The sequence below is a fragment of the Molossus molossus genome, unplaced genomic scaffold, assembly GCF_014108415.1.
Source record: "Molossus molossus isolate mMolMol1 unplaced genomic scaffold, mMolMol1.p scaffold_m16_p_10, whole genome shotgun sequence".
Taxonomy (NCBI): Eukaryota; Metazoa; Chordata; class Mammalia; order Chiroptera; family Molossidae; genus Molossus; species Molossus molossus.
The window spans coordinates 67199682-67223625 of NW_023425345.1; the positions used below are offsets into that span (position 1 = coordinate 67199682).

General features: G+C 36.5%; 1 protein-coding gene across 7 annotated transcripts in view; it reads right to left on the bottom strand.

Annotated features, from left to right (window-relative positions):
• The window catches only part of LEMD3 (LEM domain containing 3), a 97906-nt gene that overhangs the window by 72417 nt on the left and 1545 nt on the right, over positions 1-23944 (bottom strand). The gene's annotated exons all lie outside the window — the stretch shown is intronic.

Consider the following 23944-nt stretch of genomic DNA (forward strand, 5'->3'; position numbering starts at 1 on the left):
ATAAAATCTTTATTGTTGAAAGTATTACAGATGTTCCTCCCTTTTTCCCCCACTGACCCTCTCCACCCTGCTCCTACCCCCTACCAGGCCTTCACTGCACTACTGTCTGTGTCTATGGGCTATGCATATATGCATATAAATTTTGTGGTTAATCTCTTCCTGCCCCCTGCCCCCCCCCACTTCCCTCTGAGATTTGTCAGTCTGTTCCAACCTTCCATGTCTCTGGATCCATTTTGTTCATCAGTTTATTTTGTCCCCTAGATTCCACATATAAGTGAGATCATGTGATACTTATCTTTCTATGACTGGCTTATTTCTTAGCATAATACTCTCCAGGTCCCTCCATGATGTCTCAAAGGGCAAGAGATCCTTCTTTTTTACAATTGCATAATACCTCATTGTGTAAACATACCACAGCTTTTTTATCCACCTTGGAGTTTAGTATAGTGTGCTTTAAGAACACAGGAAGTGGGCTCTGGCCAGTTTTGCTCAGCAGTTAGAGTGTCAGCCTGCAGATCAAAGAGTCTTGCGTTCAATTCCGTGTGAAGGGCATGTACCTCAGTTGTGGGTTCAATCCCCAGCCCTGGCTGGAGTCATGCAGAAGACCACTAATCAATGTCTCTCTCTCACATCAATGTTTCTCGCCACCCCCCCCCCACCACCTCCCACTCCATCTTAAAAAAAAAAAAATCAATGGAAAAATGTCCTCAGGTGAGTATTAAAAAATAAACAAAAATAAATAAACCAAGAGTAATAAAATGGAATGAACTACTGAAAAATGCAACATTGATGAATCTCAAAAATATCATGCTAAGTGAAAAAAGTTTTATAAAAGAGTATTCTGTGAATCCACTTATATGAAGTTTTAAAACAGGCAAAAACTGTGGTAAAGAAAATCAGAATAGTGACTGGAGTACTGATTGGACATGAGAAAACTTTTGGAGGTAAAGAATGTTCTGTATCTATAGAGATTTAAATTACACAGTTGGATGATTTGTCAAAATTCATCTGATGGTACATAAAGATTTATACATTTGACTCTATGCAAATTTTACCTAAAAACCAAAACAAAACACCTCCCTCTAGTTAATACCATGCATGATAAATGTAAGGGAAAAGTATCCTAATTTCTTCAACTTAACCTGAAATATACTGTTTTTAAAAGACAGACAGTATAATAGAATAATGGATAAGTTATATAATAAAGCAAATACAGAAAATGTTAACTATAGGATATAGATGTGGGTATTTGAGTGTTCACAGCACAATTCTTTCAATTTTCTGTTTGAAATTTTTCATAATAAAATGCTAGGGGAAGAAAAGTATAAAAAAACAAAACAAAAGATATTTGTGAGTGGTGCTAAAATCCTATCAGAAAACTGGTGAAAGATCACTTCAATATAAAGGTACGTTAGGTAAGAAACCCTTTTAAAAGCTGCAGCTTATTGTACAAGAAAAGAACATTTTCTTCCTTTCACTTCAATCTAAATTCTTGACAAATCAAAAATTAAAAAGAAAAGTTTCTTTTATTGCAAAAAAAAAAAAAACCCCTAGAAGAGTTATTGTAATATAAGGTTTTGTTTTATTTTAGAAAGACCTGGATAAAAAAAGTCATTTTTCTAAATTCATACAATTCACATTTACAAATAAGATTTTAAGTTATCTCTTTTACAAAAATAATGTCAGAAACTTGGCACATAGCTAAAATATAGGAGCTTATGTCTAATAATTTTAAAGTAAATGTTTAACAAATACTCAAAATTACTGTCTAACATGCTTAACCTATGGAATTGGGAGGTAATTCACCTACCAAAAATTTAACAAGACCAGCTTCATTTACTTAAAATAAAATTACTACTATATTAGAAAATTAGATCACTGGCAAATCAAGAAAATATTAATATAGTACACATTTAAAATATTTTTTTCTTTTTTTTTTATCCTCACTCGAGGACATTTTCCCATTTTTTGTTCAGGTAGAGTGGGAGGGAGAGAGAGGAACAGAGAGAGAGAGAGAAACATCGATGCGAAAGGAACACATCGACTGGCTGCCACCCTCACGACCAACCAGGGCCGGGGACAAACTGCAACCGAGGTACATGCCCTTAGCGGGAACTGAACCCGGGTCTCTCAGGACCGCAGGCCGACACTCTAACCGCTGAGCCAAACCGGCCAGGGCAAAATATTTTTTTCATTTAAAAGATTTTAATGTTTATCCCTTCCAAAAATAAAACTCTGATATTTTAATAGAGCACCCATAATTCAAAGAATATTTGATAGAATTATTAATTACTGAATCTAGTAACTAAAATTGAAGCTCCCATTCAAAAAAAATGTTTAATCCAAGGGAAGAATTTAATAAAATATTAATAGCTTACTCTAAGGTTATATAAAATATAAAGTTAATAATAAACCTCTCTCCACCATACACACACCCCTCCCTAAGTTTTAGTGGCTTAAAACTTCAGAGGGAAACAATTAGGGTGCTACCTCCACTTAATTTTGTCAGCTAAAGACACTCCTGTAGTTTCCCCAATGTTGGCAGAATAAGTTATATAAGAACACATTCAAATAAAGACAAACTAGTGTGTCTAAGTAAATTATGGGAGCTTTATCTTACTATATTGCTCAAAGTCCAGAAGTTTGAGTGATCTTCTTTTTTCAGTACTTTCACAGAACTCTTGAAAACTATTTTTACACATAGGCCACTTAAAGAATTATGCTACTGCATGGTGACAAGTGAAGAGTAAAATAAAAGCAAGTCAACCCACAAAGGTTAGATACAAACCTATAAATAAAACCAAGCATCTGTGCAACAGATAACTTGGCACCCAAAGGAATTTATGCTAATGCAATACTGTAATTTATTAAACATGGTGACAGCTCACTGTATTAAGAGATTTTAAACATTAACTGTTACTAACTAGAGACTGGCTCTAACACTTCCTTATGGTTTACATTGCCAAGAATACAAGTGAAACTGTATTATAACACGGTCTGTTCTAAAAAAATGCTGCTAAATGAGGAACTGGAGATCCAAAAAGGATCTGTGTGACACACTGTATAACCTATCTTCAGTGCAATGCAATAAAGCAACATATATTTCCCATACATTTCATTCAAGAGGTCTTCTACTTAGTAACATTCCCAATCAAAATGCATGTGTTTAACACTTTCAATGACTAGAGATAATAAATACTACCAGTATAATTTTGTGTAGCACAAAGACAATATACAAATAATAAAATTGAAGAGAGAAAAGCTGCAGTGCAATCAAAAGGCAAATAGAATGTTTTAATAAATTAAATGATAGGATGTCTCATTCCATTCAACAATTGGAGATAAGGAGCATAGCTCTGATAAAAGGGAAAAGGGCATTTTACACACAAAGCACAGAGATTGAGACAAACATAAACTGAATTTGGAGCTAAAAAGGAAATTCCCATCATTTACTTTACGAGCCATGTGTTTAAAAATTTCATCTTGACTTTTGCTCAGGAAGAAACCAGACAAAAATGAAAAGTCACTTGAGAAATCAAGAAATTTAAGTATGTCATTATTAAATATAAAATAAAACCATTGGATAAAACAAAATGTAAGCAGTTATTACATGCAGTAAAGGAGGCTAAATAAGACCCTTTCTTTGGGTTACAATATATGGAACCTTAAAAGCGAAACCTATGCTTCAACATAAACACAATGGCCAGAAAGCACCATACACATTGAAATCATATCAGATTTTTCTAACTTCTACAATTTCTACTTGTAGCAGAAAAAGTAATGCATGCAATTCCCTACAATCATTCTATTGGCTGTTATGGTCAATAAATAAGCATATGCCCTAGACAAAATCTGAGATGAGAGAAATAACAATAATATTCCCTCACCTACTCTCAGTTTCCCTGTAAATACTTCAAACACTAAGTATGACTGTAACATTTAAGGATGTACTATGGTCCTTAATACTTCATCAGGTATTAAAACAGTCTATTCTTACACTGGAGAAAAAAACAAACTTGTCTTTATGAGGGATCACATGACAGGCTCTAAATCTAAGGGACTTAATATCATTTTGACCATGCTTAAATTTTTGCTTTATGCTCTCACTTCAAAAACTAACTTCAGCCCTGTCTAAGTTGCTCAGTTGGTTAGAGTTATCCTGTACACCAAAATGTTGCAGGTTCCAACATATCCTCAGGTGAGGATTAAAAAACAAAACAAAGAAAAACACCTAACTTCATACAGCTACTATATACTAGAGTTGGAAATTTTGAACCAGTCAGTAACAAAAGTTCTCTAAACCAAGTAAATGAAACTGATGCTTTAATTACACCCATTTAGTAAACATTCAAGGCATCTTAAAACTCTCAAATTATTACTAATTTCAAGGTTATTTCCCCACATACTACAATATAATTTTGTCCAACACCTCTTATTCATTAAATTCCGATCAACAAGGTGCTGCAGAATAAAAACTCATTGTATCTTTCCCAGAGCAGCTGATAATGCAGTGATCTTCACCACTTTGGAGAATCACAGACCCTATTAAGAAATTGATAAAATCTATGAACTCTCACCCCAGAAAACTACATACACACAAAAAATGTGCATATAATTTCAAGGAATTCTCATTCACCTGGAGTCTTATAGCTTCTTTAAGAGTAATGGGCCATTGGGGATAAGAATTCCTGGTTTAGTAGACTTTTAAAATGGGGAGGTGGGGATAATTCCAAAGGAAATACAAAACAAATACACTAGGATGATACAAACCATGTAGACAGTATAGCATAGAAACAAATATCCCATGTTGGGAGTCAGATTATCTGAATTCAGATGTTACCACTTACTGACTTTGGACAAGTTTCTTAATCTCCCTAAACCTCAGTTTCCTCATCTAAAAGGAATAATACCTGTCTCTCAGGATTGTTTTAAAAAATGAAAGCATGCATGTATATTTCAGCACAGTACTGAGACAGAGGCCACTCACAAGTACACACCTAGAGTCCTTTGAGTTGAATTGATTCCTAAAGTCTTTACCGTCCCAATCCATAGATACCCCCAGAGTAAACCATCTGTTTAAGATTGTCTTTATGACCAAAAGAACCCAACTGAAACGTCTTTTCTCAAACCCCATTGCCCAAAGTAGCAGTGACTTCTAAAACTCCTTTAATTCAGATGATCTTATGTGCCAGAAATGTTGACTTCTAAGTTTATCTGCTTTTATTCATATAGTATGACTTCCCTTTCCCCAGAACCAGGATTCATTACCAAAAATAGACAAAAAGAAAAGTATGGCAACAACACCCTGTAATGAATTGACAGAAAAAGCTCTTGTAAATTAAAGCACAAAATAACGTATTTATTTACATTCATGTTCTAGCTATAGACTGACTTACCAGAATTTTGATTTACTACTGTAAGCTGTTTATTCCTTTCCTCCCCAAACCGTATATCCTACTATAAGCTATTCTTGCATTTATTTTATTTATTTTTTTATCCTCATCCAAGGACATTTTTTGCATTTATATTCAGACAGAGCAGAAGGGAGAGAGGGAGAAAGAGAAAGAAAGAGAAACATCCACGTGAGAGAGATATACCGAATGGTTGCCACCGACACGACCCCAACCGGGGCTGGGGACAAACTGCAACTGAGGTACGTGCCCCTAGCAGGAAATGAACCCGGGACTCTCTGGTATGCAGGCTGACACTCTAACCGCTGAGCCAAACTGGCCAGGGCTATTCTTGCTTTTTAAATGTGCATGGATTTTTATTTATTTAACTACAGTACTTACACTATGATTCTTCATCATTAAGCAGCTACTGGAGAACTTCAGTGTCTTTTAGTCCACATTAAAATCCCAACAAAATTTAACCCAAAAAAGAAAAATTTAAAGAAGATAGAATGTGTTTGCTTGAAAAAAATAAATAAGGCAATCTAAACCAACACAACAGAATGTTACACTCCTATTTTTAAAAATGCATTTGGGCCCTGGCCATTTTGGCTCAGCAGTTAGAGCGTTGGCCGGCGGTCCAGAGAGACCCCGGTTTGGTTCCCTCTAAGAGCACGTACCTCGGTTGCAGTTTGTCCGTCCCTGGTTGGGTCGTGTGAGTGGCAACCACTCGATGTGTCCCTTTCACTTCGATGTTTCCTTCTCTCTCTCTCTCTTCCTCTCTCTCCCTCCCACTCTATCTGAACAAAATATCGAAAAATGTCCTCGGGTGAGGATAAAAAATAAATTAAAAAGAAAAAATGCATTTAGTCCTGGTCAGTTTTGCTCAGCGGTTAGAGCACCAGCCCTCGGACCAAAGAGTCTCGAGTTCGATTCCAGTTGAGAGCATGTACCTCGGTCGTAGTTCAGTTCCTGGCCCTGGTCAGGGTCGTGCAGGAGGCAACCAATCAATGTGCCTCTCTCACATCGATGTTTCTCTTTCTCTTTCTCCCTCCCACTCTGTCTGAAAATAAATGAGAAAATATACCCGGGTGAGGATTTAAAAATAAATAAATAAATAAAAATACATTTGGGCTGATATTCTGCTTAAAACAAAATTCAGACAAGGACACTAAATCACCATAGTTTCTCTCATTTTCCAGCCCCAAAATTACAGAATTTTTTAAAGGTACTAAATATTTTTAAAGTAATTGGGTAATATTTTCTTTTTTCTTCTTTGATGTCAGAGAATTAGTATAATTTATACCTTTCTTTTCTTTTTAAATCCTCACCAGAGAATATTTTTCCATTTATCTTCAGATAGAGTGGGAGGGAGGGACACAAAGAGGGTGTGTGTGTGTGTGGGGGGGGAACATTGATGTGAGAGAGAGAGAGTGAGAGACATCGACTGGTTGCCTCCCACATGACCCTGACCTGGGCTGGGACAGAACCACAACTGAGGTACGTGCCTTTGACCATGAATCAAACCAAGACTCTTTGGTCCCCAGGGCCAACGCTCTAACCACTGAGCAAAACCGGCCAGGGTTATACCTGTTTTATATTAATTTCAACCTAGTACAATTTTTAAAATTTAAACTACAAATTAAATTTAAGTTTAAATAAAGTACAAATTTTCCTCTAAGTAATGTTTACTTCAGAAGTTATGTCATTTAGATAAATAAAAAGTCTCTCTCCACACTGAAAGGCAGTGGGGTAAAATGAGAAAAAACAACAACAACAACAAAAAAAAAAACCTACCTCTGCAGCAAAGAATACTAGCTCTGACCTGGCCGGTGGCTCAGCTTATTGGAACATCATCCCAAACACGAAAAGGTTGGCAGGTTCGATTCCCAGTCAGGGCATGTACCTGGGTTGTCAGTTTGATCCCTGGTCCAGGCATGTATGGAGGCAGCCAATTAGTGTTTCTCTTGCTTCCTCTCTCTCTAAAATCAGTAAACATACCCTCAAGTGAGGATTTGGAAAGAAAAAAAAAAGAATACTAGCTCTCTACCATTTGACTTGTGATTTTAGACAAGTCACCTTTTCTGGGACTTTAGTAACCTAATGTAAAATGGGATGTTTTGTGACTATACACAGCAATATGAGAGGGGAAGAAATGAATAAATCTTCAGTTTTTTTTTCTCTTTCCAATCCTAGCATGAAAAAAAAAAGGCACTCGGTTTACACAATAAATCACTACTCCATTCCTCATCTGTCTCTGTCAGAGATACTGAGAAAAAATGAAAGAGTTCTTTAAAAATCTGTGAGTTAGGAAGAGACGACTAAAGGCAAGGCTCCTGCCAAAGATCTTTTATAACTGATCCCCTGACATTCACTATAAATGTTTTGAAAACAGATGTTAAAATATAAACAGTATATATAATTTCCTTACAGCATGCTTTAAGCAATGGTTCTCCACTCTTTTAGTAAAAGGACCTCTTCATTTATATCCCCCTAATATTTTTAGTATTCACTTACTAAGAAAATATGAAAAAAATTCTACCATAAACACAGTAATGTTTTGTATTTTAATCATAGCAATATTGATATACAGTTGAAAAATAAAAGTGCAGTATAAAAGGGGCAAAATCATATATAATATTTTAAATCACTTTTTTTTTTAATTCTCACCCAAGAATATGTCTTTATTGATTTTGGAGAGGAAGGAAAAGAGAGAAACACTGATCAGCTGCCTCCCATATGCACCCTGAACTCACAACCTTTCAAAGTTTGGGATGAAGCTCCAACTTCAACTCAACCAGGGCAGTATCATTTAATTTTTATTATCAGCATTCTACAATTAATGCAATCAAATGGCTTTCACTAACATTTACCTAAAGGTAGCTGAAGGAACAAAAGGAGTTGGGAGTTAGTAAAGGGGAGGGCAATATGAAAGTGTAATGCAGTATAGTGCAATGGTTAGAGAATGAGCTTTCAAGTCATATCTAACCAACAACATAACTCCATAACACCCCTCTCTGAACTATAACCTTGGGCAGAGTGATTAACCTAATCTTTGATTAAAATTCTTCGTTTGTAAAATGATGTAAAAAATGCTTAAGAAGACTAAATGTTTACACTTGTCAAGCACCCAATAAGTAGGGCATTATGCTGAGTGAAGTAAGTCAGATAGAGAGAAGAAAAAAAAAAATGATCTCACTTACATGTGGAATCTAAAAAAATCCCAAACTCACAGATACAGAGAACAGATTGGTGGTTGCCAGAGATAGGGTGGGGAGTAGATGAAATGTGTGAACGTGGTCAAAAGGTACAAACTTCCACTTATGAGTAAGTCCTGGAGATGTAATGTACAGTAACTATAGTTAACAATACTGTAGTGTATATTTTAAAGTTGCTAAGAGTAGATCTTAAAAGTTCTCATCACAAGAAATATAACTGTAATTATGTGTAGTGCTCTAGATGTTAACTAAAATTTCAATATACACATATATCAAATCATTAAGCAGCTAAAACTAATACAATGTTTTATGTTAATTATATCTCAATTAAAAAAAAAAAATCAAACTAGCCCTGGCCAGTGGTTGGAGCGTCGACCCAAAGACTGAAGGATCATGGGTTCAGTTCTGGTCAAGGGCACATGCTTTGGTTGTGGTTCAGTTCCAGCCCTGGTCGGGGTTGGGCGGGAGGCGGCAATCAATGGGTCTCTCTCACATAGATGTTTCTCTCTCTCTCCCACTCAATCTGAAAGTAAATAAGAAAGGTATTCTCAGGTGAGGATTAAAAAAAAAAAATCAAACTGTTGAGTACTCAGACATTTAGCCAAGATTATAGTAGAACAGTAGGAAGCTCAGGTCATTCAGTGTTAAGAATAGAAATTAGCCCTGGCCGGTTTGGCTCAGCGGTTGGAGCGTTAGCCTGTGGTACAGAGAGACCGGGGTTTGGTTCCTGCTAAGGGCACGTACCTCGGTTGCAGTTTGTCCCCGGCCCTGGTTGGTCATGCAGGTGGCAGCCACTTGATGTGTCCCTTCACATCGATGTTTCTCTCTCTCTCTCTCTTCCTCTCTCTCCCTCCCGCTCTATCTGAACAAAAAAAATGGAAAAATGTCCTCGGGTGAGGATAAAAAAAGAAAAGAAAAGAACAGGAATTAAGAGAGAGAGATCAACTAGCTGCCTCCTGCAGGACCCTAACCAGATCCCAGGGACAATGAACCACAACCGAAGTGAGTGCCCTTGACCAGAATCAAACCTGCAACTCACTGGTCCATGGGCCGACACTCTAACCTATGAGCCAAACAGGCCAGGACACTAGGAAGCCCTTTGTATCTTAAAATAAGGAGTAATTAAATCTAAAGTCACTGCAGTGAATCGAAAGTAGCTGAACAATGGCAGAACTAAACCTCACTCACCTACCTACACTAGGTGGCCATGCTTTAAAATAGTATATTGGACAGGATAAGATTTTAGGGACAGACTTCGTATTAAATCCCTTCTCTGCTGCAAGGATTTTGACCTTAGACAAAAATGTTATACTGATTATATGCTGAAAAATAAGATTCTACATATCAAGATTAAATAGAATATATTAATAAAATTAATTTCATGTTTCTTTTTACATTGTAATGTGGTCACTAGAAAAATTAAAATTACATATGTGGTATGTATTATATTTCTATTTATTAGCTCTGGTCTGAATAAATCACATCTTTAGATAGTTAGAAATGCAAAATGTGATAAAAATTTCATTTTGTACTTCATATGAATTGTTTGGAAGACTGAAGAGCCTAACACACTTTAAATTCCTTATACTTTAGGAAGCATGATTTTTAACATCCTGTTTATCAAATTCACTTTATTATTTTACACTCCCCAATCTCTTGATTACTCCCATTCAATTTATTGTCTATTCACAGGGACACACCTCATCTTCCCACTTTAGCAATAATAGTACTCATGTTATCTTACAAACTGAAGAACAGCATGTGACAGGCCATCATTCTCTACAGCTGCATACACTGTCTGTTCTTCAAATAATGTTAACACAAGCTTACCCTGAGACCCATCCACATGCCTAAGAAATACTTTTCTGTCTCAAATTCACTACTACATTTTGGACTAAAGCAATATATCCCATCTCTGACTTTCCTATCAGTAAATCTACCTTCGTGAGACCAACGAGGCTAAAATCTAGTTTCAAATTGTGCTTCATAACCTATTAAATAAATATAACTGGTCAGGCTGGTATGGCTCAGCAGCTGAGCATCGACCCATGCACCAAGAGGTCGTTGCTTCGATTCCTGCTCAGGACACTTGCCCAGATTGTGGGCCCGATCCCCAATGGGGGGCATGCAGGAGGTGGCCAATCGATGTTCTCGCTCATTAATGTTTCTATCTCTCCCTCCCACTTCCTCTCTCTCTAAAATCAATAAAGGAAAAGAAAAAAATTTTTTTTAATCCTCACCCAAGGGCATTTTTCGATATTTTGTTCAGATAGAGTGGGAAGGAGAAAGAGAGAGAAACATTGACGTGAAAGGGACCCATCGAGTGGTTGCCTCCCACACAACCCAACCAGGGAAGGAGACAAACTGCAACCAAGGTACGTGCCCTTAGCAGGACCCAAACCCGGGTCTCTCAGGACCGCAGGCTGACGCTCTAACCGCTGAGCCAAACCAGCCAGGGCAGAAAAGAAATTTTTTTTAATAAATAAATATAACTAAAAAAATAAGAATATTCTTTTTCAGTGCCTACAGACAAGGCACCAACTAGTAATGTAAAAAGATAGTTCCTTTTATCAGTTGGGACAGCTTTAGAGAAAGGTGTAAAAATACTGATAAGGACTATAAATTTAACCCAGTCTTCTATCACTTATTAACATTACTGGCAGTACATGTCATAGTGTAGAACATGTGATGCTTAAATGAGACTACTGTAGCTGGGAAATTCTAACAGTATTAAAAATATAGTTATATATCACTTCATATTTCTCCAAAGCATTTCCATAGACATTATCACATTAGTTCCCTACAAAAGTCATTTTACTATCCCTTCATTGGACAGATACAAAAATCAAGGCCCAGGGTTATAAAGTGACTTACCTGCTCAAATACAGTTAGTAGGTAAGAAAAGATGCATAAGAAAATCTACTGCTGCCTGGTGGTTAAGATCGTGGGTTCAAGTGCTGGCTCTAACACTCAGTAGTCATGGAATCTTAGACAAAACATTTTTAACCTTATTCCCTTTATATTTCAGTTTTCTCATGAAGATAATATTAGTAGTTTCCCTCATGAAAATTAAGATAAATTGCTCACACATAGAAAGTTCTCAACAAATGCTTTTATCATTTATAGTTTTAGAATCTGAAAGAAGGTACATTTGAAGATGGCATTAAAAAAACAAGACTTTCTGTCATAAGCATAAGGATATTTCTAGAACATCTTGAACCATAATCATAAACACTTCAGACTGATAACATTTTCATTTTGACAAACTCATTCTGCATGTCTCTTCCTTTTTTACTTTTTAAATTACTTCTAAAAACCTGTAAGAAATGAATCTATTTCTTTTGTGTAGAATACGTATTTGGTAAACTTCACCATAGGGTATACTCAAGTTTGCAGAATCTAATCTTTAAAGTTGTTTCCCACGTCACAATATACATATATGAAAAGGCATTGCACTGTAACCAAATCTCAATCCTGAAGCCTAGCTAGTGCATAAATGTTTTTTTTAAAAACAAGAGAATGCCATATAACTGTGGGGAGAAGGGAGACAGTATGTCTGGGGAAGTGTGTCACTACCATTCTAGAAAGTATATACTCATCTTCTGGTATTACTTGACACATGGTAGGTGCTAATAAATAATTTATGAGTGACTGAATAGATGAATGAATGGATGAATAAATGTTTCTTCGAGTGAGCTAAATCAAACAAGGAAGGATCTGTGATACCATGGAAGGTACCCTTATAAATCTAGGACGTCATTAATAAGGCTGACCATAGTTCTCAGAGCCATAGCCCAGGGACTAGAAAAAACAGACACTCTAAAATTTCCCCCCTCCTAATTAATTTCATTGGCCCTCTCTATATGTAAGCTTAAAAAATTATACCTAGGTGAATTCCTACAGAGCAAAAGCTTCCTTTACAAGTATAAAGTGCTTTCAGGAATTAGCCACAGTAAGCAAATTCCTTTTGTACATATATACATATAAAAAGAGTCTATAACTGCAAAACAAATTTATGTTCTATGTGTTAAAATTCCCATTACTACTAAAGGATTTTTTTTTTCTATTCATGTCACATTCAGGATGAAAGAGCAATTATTGTTATATACTTATCACTCAATTAGTTTAGAACAGCTGAACTCAACTCTTGCACAGTTTTGCACACAAGCCTTATTCCTAAATGTTAGCTTGCCATTTTATATAAACAAAGCTGTAACGATGAATTCAGGCCTGTCCAGTGTGGCTCAGTGGTTGAGTATCGACCCACACACCAAGAGGTCACCTGTTCGATTCCTGGTCAGGGCACATTCCCAGGTTGTGGGCCAAATACTCAGTCGGGGGGCATGCTGGATGCAACCAATCGATGTTCTCTCTCATCAATGTTTCTATCTCTCTCAAAAAATCAATAAAGAAAAAAAAAATTAAAATAAATACTAAGATGCCAAAAAAAAAAAAAAAAAAAATGAATTCAGGAGTCATCCTACAGAAACATTTTAAGCAAAAAACTATGGGCATAGCCCTGGCCACTTTGGCTCAGAGGTTACAGCGTCAGCTTGTGGACCGAAGGGTTTTGGGTTCAATTCCCTGTCAAGGGCTCCTACCTGGGTTGTAAATTTAATCCCTACCCCGGTGGGGGTCATGCAGGAGGCAACCAGTCAATGTCTCTGTCTCCCTCTCTCTCTCTTTATCCCCTTCTCACTCTATCTAAAAATCAATGGAAAAATATCCTTGGGTGAGGATTAACAAAAAAAACAAGACAATACAAAAAACAAAACAAACAAATAAAACCTATGGGCACAGAGCAATAAATCTGTTACCCAAACAAAAGCAGTGGTATAATTTTAAACTCTACACCTCTAAAAATAAAAAAAATTAAAAATTAAGAAAGTGTTAAAGTAATACATGATGACTTCCACATAATAATAGATCTGTTATCCCATTTTTAGACATTATTACCTGTTAGCATAAATTTTTATAACCTTTTTGAAAAGCTTATTTCCTTATAAATATATTTTCAATAAAATGATGACAAACATATAAAAGTTAACTATAAAATGTTAGCTAAATACTAGAACATAAAACCCTGTTGTTAAATACATATATTAAGGTTTAACAAAAAAACAAAAACAATAAAAAACAAAACAAAGTTTACTACTCAAATATACTGCTACTGGATCACCTTAAAATCTATTAAAAATAAATTCTGGGTATGAAAGTCAAAAATCTAAAATTATGAGGCAAAAATTGTTATAAAAATTTTCATGATTACTATTGGGCTGGGTTCCCAAATTAAATGGTAGTAATTTTTAGTGTATAGTAAATTAATACAGGGTTGGAATAAAGATATACCGTTAGTAATATAATTTTTATAAAGAAGTTACTACTACTGTTTATCATATATTTTGGAGGAGATTTTTGATAGTTTAACTATACTTCAGTTTTAAACTACTTATAATCAAGATTAAGTATCTTCTTGCACTGAGATTCCTTTTATTTATATTAAAATATATATTTCAAATAGGAAAAGTTAATATAGTATAATTAATGAGCAAGAAGCAGCTAGTTTTAAAACATCACAATTCTACTGAGGAATTATGAAAATATTTCATCTTTAAAAGTATTTCTGATCCCTAAAATTGTAGAGTGCTTCATTCCCACTGAAACAAATATATGTACAGGGAAAATACATATAAAGTTTATTTAAAAGGAACAAAAGAGGGAGAATAAATGTACAATAATAAAGGCCTTTACATCTTGAAAACTAACAATGAAAAACACAAGTTTTAAAGTGGTAATGCAAATCAGAGGACTACTTTCCCCATCAGATGTGAGACTGTGCAAATTTCTTAAAAATTAAAAATGGTACCATATGCTTTATAGTTTTACATATTATAGTATATCAACACAATCTAAAACCTTAAGGAAAAATAATTCCATATTAACTCCTTTATTTGTTGAGAGTATAAATTTGTACTTTCTTATCCTAAAGTTGCTAGGTTTCATAGATTATTTCTGGCACATCTAAGATTTCATGCATTTAATTTGCTTCATACACATCCATATCTTTCATAATTTTCTAGATAATAATAGAAAACATATACAAGGTCCTTATGCACTCAAACATATTAAAAGGCAATACAGACCTGGCAGGTTTTGCTCAGTGATTAGTGTTAGCCTTTGGACTGAAGGGGCACAGGTATGATTCTGGTCAAGGGCACGTTTCTGGGTTGCAGGTTCGATCCCTGGTCCAGGTCAGGGTCGTGAGGGAGGTAACCAATCGATGTGTTTCTCTCACGTCGATATTTTTCTCTCTCCTCTCCTCTCTCTACCTCACTCTATCTAAAGGTCAATGAAAACATATCCTCAGGCGGGGATTAAAAATAAATAAATAAATAATGTTTTTTAAAAGGCAATATAGCAGAGTGGTTAAGAGCCACTGTCTGAGTCCAAATACTACATCTGAACTTACTAGGTATATGACTGTGGGCAAGTTACTTAACTTCTCTGTGCCTCAGTTTCTATTATCTACAAAATAGGATACATACCTGTCTCATGAAGATGAAATAACAATTTAAGTAGTTCTCAGTACCTGATACATGGTGCTACATATTTAGCTGCTACTATTATTATTATGTGCCAGGTACTGAGCCAAGTACTTTACATACATTATCTATTTTAGATAAGGAAACTGAGGTTTACAGTGGTTCAGCAATTTGCCTTTAATAAAAAAAAAAGCTAGCAAGTAGAAGGCCAATATTTATATCCAGGTCCACCTCCTTAACAATCTAAGCCCTGATAACTATACCAATGTTTCCTCAAACTAAGCTCTATGGATATTCTCATAGGGAATTCATAAGTTTTCACTCAGATGATTTTTATTCTAAATTATTCTAGAAATAATTTTTAAATTAAAGACATTTTTCTTTTTTTTTTTTTTTTATCCTCACCCGAGGATATTTTTCCATTTTTTTTTTGTACAGATAGAGTGGGAGGGAGAGAGAGACAGAAACATCGACGTGAAGGGACACATCGAGTGGTTGCCACCCGCACGACCAACCAGGGCCGGGGACAAACTACAACCGAGGTACGTGCCCTTAGCGGGAACCGAACCCAGGTCTCTCCGGACTGCAGGCCGACGCTCTAACCGCTGAGCCAAACCACCAGGGCATGAAAGACATTTTTCACAGAGTAGATTTTAATTTCTTAAATCATCAAACTGGCATATTAAAATCCTGGTATTCCCAGGAATATTCTCAGAGGTCTAGGAAATAATTTTCCTTACAATGTAGTCAACTTTGAGAAACTTCAAATGTAACACTCAGCTTTCCTTCTTCAAGAATGAGAGGAACAATTATTTTTCTTGTTGTTAATCCTCATCGAGAATATCTTTTCCATTGATTTTTAGAGAGTGGTAGGAAGGAAGGTGGAAGGGGACAGAGGGGGGAGGGAGGGAGAGAGACACAGAGAGAGAGAGAGAGAGAAACACTTATGTGAGAGAGACACTTTGATGGGTTGCCTCCCACATGCGCCCCGACCAGGGATCGAACCTGTAACCTAGGTATGTGCCCTTGACCAAGAATCAAACCCATGAACCTTCCATTTACAGGCCAATGCTCCAACCACTGGTCACACCAGCCAGGGTGAGGAACAACTATTTTTCAATATCCTTGTGCCTATTTCATTATAGATATCAAGTGTTGAGCCTTTTGGCTAATTAGTTGAAAAAGTTAAAATATATTTTCTAAAATACTATGGCACCCCTTTGTAATCCCTTTAGTAAACAATTCACAATGAACACCCGTCTCTCTTTAATCCAACTATGCGACTGCGGTACCCTACAGGATATTTCTACTTGAACGATTAAAAATAACTTAACCCCAAATAAACCCATTTTCTCTGCACTACCTTTCCACAAATAAGATCCCTTTTCCACATCTCTAATCCTTGTCAGTGGTATCACTCTTCTATCAATCATCCAGCCTCATGACCACAGAATAATCCTTGACTCCTCTCCTTTATTCTCTGTATCCAAACAGTCACCAAGCATATTTTTTTCTTCAAATGGATTCTCTCAATTACAGACCCTATCCCATCCTGGCAGTTATCAACCTCCTTCAGGTTTTCATCTGCCTCAGTGCCTATCACCCCATTCCTTCTCTCCAATCCTGTCACTCCATTACCTATACCATCACCTGTTTCTCTTTCTTAAAAAAAAAAAAAAAGTCAATTTGATCATGCCAGTCCTCAACTTTAAAACCTCCATGGAGTCCCACTGCTCAACATTCAGAATAAAGTCCAAATTTGGAATCAGGGTTTTGATCATCTGAGAATGATCCAACTCACAGTGAATTCTCCCCATTTATAAAAGTATAGCATTTACCACATAATACCTTGTATGTTTTTTAACCATTTCCTGTGACTATTATCAGTGAAGTGGAGGCTTCTGTAGGAATGAGATTTCTTTTGTATCCTTCCCACTGAGTATTAAGTTAGATACTGAGTAGTTAACCAAGTACTGAGTTAGATAATGAGTTAATCAATGCATGTATATTGGGTACCTGACAGGTGATCATTTGTTCAACACTTACTTACTGAGGAATAAATTTGTGCCAAGAATACATGTGACTTCCATCTACTAAGTGATTTCTATATGTCAGGCAACAACACCAAAACTTTACCTACATTATCTCACATAATGCTTAAAGTCACGTTGAGACTGTTATTATCATCTTTATTTTTAATATGAGGCAACTGAGAATCTAGTAAAGTCACAGAGCAGGTATGAGAGAAATTAAATTCAAACTCAGAAATTAGTGAAAAGTCTGTGCCCTTTACCAGTGTATTCAATTCTTCTTATAGAAAATATTACCTAAAGGACACAGAAGGCATTTACAATTATAATACACTGTGCTATATATGTAATAAATCCACTATGTAATAAATGCTATGAATGATGCACAAAATCTTATTTAAGCAGAGAATCATGGGACAAATTCTAGGGTACAGAGAACAGGGAGAGAAGTCATCCATGGGTAACACTTTTTAAAGAATAAATAGTTAGCCCTGGCCGGTTTGGCTCAGCGGTTAGAGCGTCGGCCTGCGGTCCTGAGAGACCCGGGTTCTGTTCCCGCTAAGGGCACGTACCTCGGTTGCAGTTTGTCCCCGGCCCTGGTATGTTGTGCGGGTGGCAGCCACTCGATGTGTCCCTTTCACATCGATGTTTCTCTCTCTCTCTGTTCCTCTCTCTCCTCCCCCCCCCACTCTACCTGAACAAAAAATGGAAAAATGTCCTCGGGTGAGGATGAAAAAAAAATAATAATAAAAAAAAAAAAATAAAGAATAAATAGTTAATAGAGAGGAAGAAATAATCTTCCGAAAAACGGGAGTAACATGTGCAAAGGCATAAAAGCACAAAATTTCATGATGTAGTCAGTGAACACCAAAGTGTTTCAGAAAGTTCGTTTCCCAGACAGTAAAGTATGATAAGAGGGACTAGCAGGAAATGAAGCTAGAAAAAGCAGGCATAGTCAGATCATGAACAGTTTAGCCAAGCGAGTTTATATTTTATCCAATAAGTAATGGAAAGCCATTGAGTAATTTTAAGCAAGAGCGTGAATTACTGCAGTTATGTTTTAGAAATACTACTCTGGCACAGAAAAATGGACTGGAAGAGCTACAGCCTAGAAGCAGAACACCTGTTCGAAGGCTACTGAAACAGTTCAGGCAAAAGATTAACCTAGAGCAGTGGTGACAGAGAGAAATAGATTGATTTGAAAAATACATAGAAGGTAGAACTGCAGGGCTTGGTAACCAATTAGATTGAGGTTTGAGGTTTGGTAGTAAGATGAAGGAAAAGAAAAAATCCAGGCAAATCAAAGTTTCTAGTTTGAGCTCAGGGTGGATGAAAGTGCCATTAACCAAAACAGCAAACAAAAGGGGAGAAACAAGGTGAAAGTAAGGAAAGCTAATGAGTACAGATGGTTTTGGTACTTCTAATAAATCCAAAAGTCGTTGTCTAACAAACAAATAAGTCTAGAACTCAGGAGAGAAAAATCTAATGAGAAAATAAAAAATTGGGAGGTATAAATCAGGTGAGATTATATAAAAAACTGCCTAGGGAAACTGTACAAAAGAAGAGAGCCAAAAATAAGTATTCCAGAGGCCACGATATTTAAAACACAGGCAGAGAGGAGTAAATGAAAACCAGGAAGGAGTGGTGATTCAGAAGTTTGAAGATAGTTTCATGAAGAAGGGGAGTTCCCAATGTATTAAAGGTATCAAAGAGATGAAGTTAAGAATGTTAAGCCCTTCTTGGATTAGGCAATTGAGTAATTGGTGACTCAAAGCAGAGAACAATGGATGGTAAAGAAAGTTAAACTAGTTAGGGGTTGAGTGAATGGCAGAGGAGGAAAGAGATATTAACTCTGGCTGAGAAGAGAGTAACAGCTAGAGGAGAACAGAGTGCTGAAGAACATTTTCAGGATGGTACAGATTTTAGCAGTTTTATAGGATAAGAGAGGGGCGAGTGGAGAGTGAGATTTTTAAATTATGTTTTTGTACTTAATATATGGCAAGTTAACCATGATAAGTGAAAAAAGTTGCAGAATATGTATAGTAAAATGTCACTTATAATAAAATTCAGACTCCTTTCTATGGCCTTCAAGGTCTTAGGTCCTTTATGACCCAGCCCCTGCCTACTTCTGACTTCATCATATGCCATGCAACAACCACACTGGCCATTGTATTCTGATGCTTCAACATGCCAAATTTGTGTTTGCCTTGGGGTCTTTATCTTGCTGTTACTTCTGCCTAAAATTCTCTTCTCCCTGTGAATGGCTCGAGTTCCTTCAAGTCATTCAAATTGCAATTCTCTTTAGAAAGGTCTGCCCCAACTGTTTGTAATATTGTATTCCCCTCAACCCGAGCCCCCAAAGTTACCATCATTATTTTGTGTTAGCAACTATCACTACCTGAAATCTTTTTTTTTTATCCTCACCCGAGGACATTTTTCCATTTTTTGTTCAGATAGAGCGGGAGGGAGAGAGAGGAAGAGAGAGAGAGAGAAACATCGACGTGAAGGGACACATCGAGTGGCTGCCACCCGCACGACCAACCAGGGCCGGGGACAAACTGCAACCGAGGTACATGCCCTTAGTGGGAACCGAACCCGGGTCTCTCTGTACCGCAGGCCGATGCTTTAACCGCTGATCCAAACCGGCCAGGGCATGAAATCTTTTTTTAAAAATGTTTTTATTGATTTTAGAGAAAGAGGGAGAGAGAAACATTGATTGGCTGCCTCCTGCATGCCCCCTACTGGGGATCAAGCCTGAAACTCGGCATGTACCTCAACTAGGAATTGAACCTGGGACCTCTGGATGCATGAGACTGCGTTCAACCAATTGAATCACACTGGCCAAGGCACTACCTCAAATTCTTTTTTTTTTTCAATCCTCACCCGAGGACATTTTTCCATTTTTTTGTTCAGATAGAGTGGGAGGGAGAGAGAGGAAGAGAGAGAGAGAGCAACATCGACGTGAAAGGGACACATCGAGTGTCTGCCACTGGCACGGCCAACCAGGGCCAGGGACAAACTGCAACCGAGGTACGCGCCCTTAGCAGGAACCGAACCGGGGTCTCTCTGCACTGCAGGCCGATGCTCTAACCGCTGAGCAAAACTGCCCAGGGTTCAAATTCTTATTTATTTGTCCATCTCTTCCCACCCCTCCAATAATGTAAACTCCTTGAGAAGAGAGATTTTATCTGTCTTGTTCACCACATAGCTCTGCTGCTTAAAATACTGCCTGGCACATAGTAGGCATTCTGTTGTTGAATGAAAATGTACACACACACATATATATAAATGTATGTATTACATGAAAACATTAAGGAAGTTCTAAAACGATTATTATTTGAACTTATATACGAGGTGATTATGAGACTATACAATACCCATTCGCTTCTTTTTTTTTTTTGCTTCATAGATCTCTATCCACATTTTCTACAAAAACCATGTCTTTGCAAACCAGTATCTAAATGATCATATGAACCTAAGACAGTCAATCTATTCTGCCTATTTTCTTTTGACAAGTTGTCATGATCTGCCTATAGACTGTTCCTTAAGTTGTTTTGGTAGGGCAGTTCCAAGTTAGAATCTTAAACTTTAGAACTGGAAAGAGCTTAGAGATCATCTAATCCAACCCCATAGTTTTACAGATGAGGAAGCAGAGACTCATAGTAATGTAATTAATAAAACTAGTCATTGATGAAAATTTTTCAAAGACCAAATGATTAAGAACTACTTAAAAGGCTAATCTATTACATGTTACACATAATTTAAATAACTAATAAAAGCTTACTAAAGCTTACTCTTACGTATAACCTACAATCTTCTGGTGAATAATTACTCAAAGTAAAACTATTCCCTTAAGCACACTATTTGACCAATGAACCCTATGGTTAAGCATCAGTTAACCATTATAATATGACAAAGGATCAGAATACATAAATATAGGGAGTGGAAATTATTCACCGTTAGGTATGCAGACTAACTGAACTAGCAGGCATGTCTTTCAACCAGGATAAACAATAAGTATATAATACATTTAAAGATTCATTACACTTTGATTCAAATTTCTGTATCAATATCTAAAATGTACATTTAGTGAAATTTAATAAAAACTAAATGCTGAACAGGTAAGAAATACACTAAATATCATTTACAGAAATGACTTAAGTATTTCTCTTTACATAATGTAGATTTACTAGGAATATAAGTTTAACTTAAACTTTTGAATAGTACCAATTTATGTTTGTTTAACAAACTAATCTCATTTGATCCTCACAACAACCTCATAGACAGTAGAAGTTATTACTCCCATTTAATACATAAGAATGAAGCTCAAAGGTTAAAGAACTTAACTAAGGTCATTTTGACAAGTTCTTATGCCCAGATCCTCAATTTCTCAACCACTGTTCTTTCCATCCCTCAAGCTACCTCATGTTTGCTATGTATTAAAATGCAAAGCACCTTATAATTTCCTTCCTTCCACATTGGTGAAGGTGAAGAGAGTACCAAACTCTAGCAGTCCTATCCCTTTCTATTCCATCTGAAATTTTGGTACCTAAGAAAATGTTAGTCATTTTTATTAACAGTGAGAAAGATGACAATCATCTTAATTGAGAATTGTGCTCACCAGCAATTCTGTTTGAAATCCTACCAATTATTCAATTGTTTTCTTAACCCTAATAAAATAAAAGTACCCTCTTATTTAGAAAGTTCTCTACAAACAATACCCAAAGTGGTGTTAAGATTATGGGCTTTGCCCTGGCTGCTTTGGCTCTGTGGTAGAGCATCGACCTGCAGACCAAAGAGTCGTGGGTTCGACTCCAGTCAAGGGTTCGGTCCCCGGCCCTGGTCAGGGTCATGAAGGAGGCAACCAATTGATGTATCTCTCTCACATCAATGTGTGTGTGTCTCTCTCTCTCCCTCCTCCCACTCTATCTAAAGATAAAAATGAAGAAAGGTATCCAGAGGATTAAAAAATATATATGCATATATATATATATATATGTTTTATAGTTGAAAAAACCTGAAACAAAATCTTAGTCCTTTATTCACTAGCTGTTCAACTGTCAGTACATATCTTAACCTCCTTAAGTCTCACTGTCCTCATCGATAGATAAAACGAGGATAAACTCCATCTGCCTCTGTGAGTTGTTAGGATTCCATGAGTTAATATGTGTAAAGCACCTAGACCTTACAAGAGGTCCAGGTCACAGAGTTGGTGTTGTCAGAGAAACAAACAGATGCAGATAAGTACTGCTGATAGGTAATGTCATTTAACTTATGTGAACTTGACTAATTTAACTCCTGGGGTGACCTTAATTCTTTTTTCTGCCAAGTATCTGGAGCAGGACAGAATAGATCACACTTGCTCCCAGGGTACCAATTAAAGTGAATGCTGTATTTCAGTCCTCTTCTAACCCCCCAATTTAGGCAATATAGTAATAGTAATAACCTATTATTTAACTATCTTAGAATTAACTATCTAAATCCAAGCTTACACTGTTTTCACTCCTACTCTTCTTCTAAATCTAACTGCATTGTTTACTATTTTGAAATAAATCTAATAACAATACTAAGCCAATTTTAGAAATACAAATCATGATACAGTGAATTCACGTTGGGTGAAATGGGTAGGGAGTTTCAGGGGGAGTGAGGAAAGAGGGCTAACATTGAGAAATTATATATTCAGCAATCTATCATGCACTAAATTTACTTTCTTTTAAACTTCAAAGGCATCATTCTAATCACTATTAGTATCATTTCACAAATTAGAAAAGGGAAGCTCAAACTCTTGCTCACTCCCCCTGGCTCAGAGCTCTAACCACTCTAACCTACAGGAAGATTCTTGCTCAACTCAAAGCCTTTCCTCTTACAATCTCTGCCCAGAATGCTCTATCTCCCTGCAATGCTGTCTCCTTCTACTGCTTCAGGTCTCACCTCAAGCAGTACTTACTCTTACCAACTCTAAAGTAGCATACACCAACTACTGGATCCTTACTTCCTTCATAAACTCAAAATGATCTGCATTCATCTTCTTGTGTTGAACGACAGGAATACTTTTACTTTTCACTGTTGTATCAGAAGTGTTCCGCATAGACGATACTAGCTCAATGAATGAATATACACAGCTCCCTTCAGGCAGTTAACGAGTAAATGGCAGGGCCCGGAAACCAATCCAGATAAATCTGACTGCAAATTCCTACAAGACCTACCACTACTTTTTTCACTGGTAAGAAGAGAGATGCTTTGGGCTGAGAAACCAATTTAGAGGTGTGCATTCCTACTTTCTATATTCATTCACTGTTTAAAAATTACAGAACTATCTACACACATACTTAATACTACAAAACATTAAACCGAAATTTCAAGAGATCTTACGTTGCCTTTCAGAATCAACTCGATGTCCTGTAACAATCAAAATGCTTCAAAACTGTTGAGGAATTGGTATGTGTACATATAGTCATTTAATACTAAAGAAAATTTAAATAAATGCATTTTACTAACAGGCTTGTAATGTTTTGTTCTTTAATATGATGTTTTGGATTTCCGAATATATCATACACAAAAATTTTTAAATCAGCCATGGGATTATCATTCTGATAACGGTAATAATGTTCTTCCTTAAAGGAGGAGGACACAAATGCACCCAATCTGTTGCCTTCACTATTAAACCGTGTCCTTGCACACAGAAGTCAGCGCATGTACAAGCCCAGGACGGTAAGGGCAGATCACTAGCAACACTCCCTTTGTTACCTTACCCACGGGGTTGG